The following is a 4,464-nucleotide window of genomic DNA, read 5'->3' as shown; positions in this document are numbered from 1 at the left end:
TTAGCTTAAGAAAGTAGATACATCTATTTAAGAGCAAAACATGAAAAATTTTTGAGTACGATTATTTAACCTCTGTTCAAGGATCTTTCAACTGACACTTGGCTAGGTTATGCATTCTCTCATGGTTACCTCAGATGATGATTATGACAATTTTATTAAAACAAAAATATAGTAAAAGTTTTTTACTTTGCAAGTATCCTACACTTGTCAGTGCTGAAGATTATTTTTTATTTTATATCTGAAGGAGCAGCTTAAAAAGAAGGGCTTTGATTGTGCCGATGCTTAGGCATTTTGGTCTGAATTATCATCTTCTCTTTAGGCCCGCTGTGGTTTCGTTGTCTCTGAGTGACTGTCTTGCTCTGTCTTGACAGCCAAGGCAGTTGTTACTTGAGGCTCCTGTAGAGCACATGCTGCTTGTACACAGGTGTCTTTTCTGTTTGCCTTCTCTTGCTGATGACGGTTGTCTGCCTGGAGAGAAACTTGGATTATCATGTTTTAATAGAAGAAAATGGCACTCTATTTTCCAAAATGGGGAATCTTCCTTTTTGCACAGGGCTCTCCTGCCAGATTGCTGGGAGGATATGTGTGGACGAGCAAATGCCTCTGCTCCCAGCAGCACCTGCCAGGCCAGGGCACACTCTCAGCCCAGTCACCAGCGCACCCCTGAGTGCCCCTCTGGAGCCTGCAGTGACGCAGTGGTGAGGACCATCACCAGCATGTGGATAAGTGCAGAGAGCAAAGGGAAAAAGCCATGTTATAGCTGGGCCTAACTCACTGAGGGTACCTGTGTGTGTGATGTGGGGCTCCCAGCGTGAAGGGGTGCCAGGTGGCCCCTCAGCACGGGTTGTTTCAGGTCATTGGGGTTCTTGTGCATCTGTGCGGTCTTGCCAGTTCGAGCATAATTTCTTTAGGCAATACTGCTCCGGGACACCAGGGTCCCAGCAGTTTCTCCATCCAGTGCTTTATTGTTTTAGTCATTCGATACTCTTCAAACGTTGTATCACCAGAGTCTGAAAGATGTGAGTCCTAAGACTTCACGTGTGTAGTGTGCCTGTGTGGATGTGACTTTGCCTCTCCCATATGCTAGCTACCGTTTAATAAGTAAGAATGTGATCTTATCCCTCAGAGCAGACTTTGGGCCCCAGGAAGCGTCTGCTGTGGGATGCGTGGGAAAGGGCTGTTGGACAAGCTGTGAGCTGGCTATGAGCAGTGGATGACTCCATGCCCACCTTGAACAGATGGCTCAGGCAGCCTGCTGCAGGAGACTCTCCCAGCCCTGCCACTCCTGGCTGGGACAGCTTGAGTGGACTCTCCTCGTTGTTATGGCCTTCGTTTATGGCCTTAAACTGGGCCTCTCCAGCTTATTTTGGAGGGGAAGGGCAGTGAGGATTCTCAAGTTAGAGAAAAATTGCTTTATGGTAATTATTTCCACAGCTGTATAATTCAAGGTCAGGGTGGGTGGTAGACTGGGTCAGCGAATGCTTATTAGATTTTGGGGAAGCATTTTAAGAAAAATTAACAGTTTTGCAATTCTCACCCATAGACACACAAAACCCGAAGCCTCTTTAACACATGGGAGCATGTAGACAAATCGTGGGTAGGTTGAGTCTGTAAAGCGTGGTGGGCACGTCTTCTGTATGCCCCTTTTTTCTTCTGGTCCTGTGTGCAGTTTGGCCTGTTTTTTATACTTCTAGTGGGTAGAAAAGATGAGGTGGGTTAGGTAGGGGATCTTACATTCTCTGTAGATAGTACACAAAGCTCATATTCTTAGTGTGACTAATGGAGGGTTGGAAGCTTCTGCATTTAGAGGCCAGTCTGCATCTCTCCCTCAGATACTGTGGTTGAAGAAAAGCATGGAATGTTGCCGATACTGTGCTTGATGTAGCTGTCTTCCTAGGGCCATGTGGCTGTTTTCTTTTCTAGGCAGAGGTGGCGCGCAGGTCCCACTCCTCTTCTCTGTTGCTCATGTGCTGTGCCTTCAGCGAGGTCTTTCAGTTCGAGGATGTAATCTTGCTGATTTGGGACTAGTGAGCCTTATTTCTTTTCCACACGCATTTTGAAAGCTTTGTTGGTGGCAGCAAAGAGGAGGAGAAAAGGAGTTTGTAGTGTTGGCATATGCTAGAGGTACTCCTGTGCTGTCAGGATGTGGGGAGTCTGGAGAGGAGAAATGGACACTTTATTCATAGAAATGTGCTAGTTAATTTGTTGGTAAGGCAGAACTAAAGAGCTCTGAGGGACCACTATGCTGTGCCAAAAACCTTGATTACCTGGGGATGTTGGAGCTGACCAGTCGTGGGCACTTAGATGGGGCTTGTAGGAAAAACTCTTGATGGGGAGGCCTTCTTACTTTCTTTATTCTTAATTTCTAAATTAATTTAGTTTATAAGATACATTTACTTGAGGTGAATTTTCATCTCTTTCAGAGAATGTAAACTGAGTGGATCAAAAGAGTAAAAATTCTCAGAGGCTGAGGGTGGAGAGTTTTTAAAATTATGGTAATACTTTTATAGAAAATGGCCTATGTCCACACTTGCTGACACATCAGCTGACTATGTGTTATTATATTCTTGAAGTCTAGGATTTCCCCTGTGCTGTGTCTTACACTTGGTTGTGTTCCATGTGACCCAGCATGTGGCTCCAAGGCTGCAGTGATCAGTACAGTGTCCACCTTTGGGGATGTATGTGAGCTGGTGGGAGACATGCACAGCAGCTGCAGTGCAGTATAAGTGTGTGTGTGGGAGTGTGCTCGGGAGTACACTTCCTGGGTATAGTGGTGACATAACATAAAAATATGAAAACAACACTTCTAGAGAATCTGAAAAATATTGAAGTATAAGGAAGAAATTCAAGATCTGAGCTTGATTTTGAAGAATGAATAGGAGTTTGCCAGGTGGTGGTGGAAAAGGGCCTCTTGGGAAGAGAGACCCATCTGAGTTGGAAGCATCTGAAATTGCTTGGAGCCTGAGGAGGCAGGGTGTGCTTTCATGTGGAGATTGTGGCGTGGATGGGTTGTGAAACCAACCTGATGGGTGCACCCACATTAAAAACCAACAAGCACCAACCGCCGATCAGTGGAAACACTGGAGTGCATCCCACATAGGGGTGGCAGGTCTTGTTCTGTGCAGCTTTTCCCAGTTGTGTATTTGTGCCTGTGTGTGCACTTGCACTGCATTGAGGATGTAAAACATGTTTCTCACTATGGGTTTGCAGTTTGGAAGTTTGAAAAACAGTAATAAATTCCTTGGCCGCCCAGTGAGTTCTGTAGACCAGGGTGAGGTATGAATAGGGTGAGTCTGGTGTGGCAAATTCACTTCTCAGCAGTGTGGGGAATGAGTTGGATGGTGTGTGTGCTTGGAGGTGGAGACAATTAGGGTTTGAGGATAATGTAGGTGAAGAAGTATTGAGACGCTGTTGAGTTAGGAATTAGGGCAGTGGCAGCAGGAGGTGAGGTGGTGGTGTTTAGGAGTTAGGATTGCTGGAATTTGTAAACTGGCTTCTGATGGGGAGGAGGAGGAGGCAGCTAGTTTCTGGCTTGGAGCTTCAGCAAGACAGTGGTGCCCTGATGTAGGCAGGGAACACAGGAGGAAAAGTGGACACGAGGGCCCTGTGTGTGCAGTACGTGTGGAGAGAGGTGAGCTCGGGGAAGAAGTCATCTGTAGTTGGATGTTCACGTTGCGAGTTCAGTAGGGAGCTCTGAGTTGGAGAGTCAGGATTAAACAACCAGGGTGTTAAAGTCACAGAGGCAGTTAGGATTGCCCAGAAAACATGTAAGGAGCAGGTGGAGGAAAAGAGACCCAGCACGTGAGACAGGAGAAATGCAGTTAGCAAGAGAAACCGGGAATGGCACAAGGGAAGCCCTTCTGAAAGACAGAGCCACGTATAGGATGCGTACTGCTGCAACACTGGGTCAGATGCACTTCACCATGCTTGTTGCTGGTTTAAATGGAGCACACATTATGCCTGTCCTGCATTTTTGAGACATGAGTGGTCATAATTGCCAGCATTGTGTTGATATTTCGAGTCAGAGAGGGCTTTGTCAATTATAGGCTTAACATGCTCTCTAGAGCTGAGCATGTGGGTGGGAGGTGGTGTGTGTGTGTGTGTTTGTGTGTGTGTGTGTGTTTGTGTGTGTGTGTGTGTTTGTGTGTGTGTGTGTGTTTGTGTGTGTGTGTGTGTTTGTGTGTGTGTGTGTGTTTGTGTGTGTGTGTGTGTTTGTGTGTGTGTGTGTGTTTGTGTGTGTGTGTGTGTTTGTGTGTGTGTGTGTGTTTGTGTGTGTGTGTGTGTTTGTGTGTGTGTGTGTGTTTGTGTGTGTGTGTGTGTTTGTGTGTGTGTGTGTGTTTGTGTGTGTGTGTGTGTTTGTGTGTGTGTGTGTGTTTGTGTGTGTGTGTGTGTTTGTGTGTGTGTGTGTGTTTGTGTGTGTGTGTGTGTTTGTGTGTGTGTGTGTGTTTGTGTGTGTGTGTGTGT

The sequence above is a fragment of the Galeopterus variegatus genome, unplaced genomic scaffold, assembly GCF_000696425.1.
Source record: "Galeopterus variegatus unplaced genomic scaffold, G_variegatus-3.0.2 Scaffold174, whole genome shotgun sequence".
In the NCBI taxonomy this organism is placed as follows: domain Eukaryota; kingdom Metazoa; phylum Chordata; class Mammalia; order Dermoptera; family Cynocephalidae; genus Galeopterus; species Galeopterus variegatus.
The sequence above is the reverse complement of the archived record's forward strand: the minus strand, read 5'-3'. Positions refer to the sequence as shown.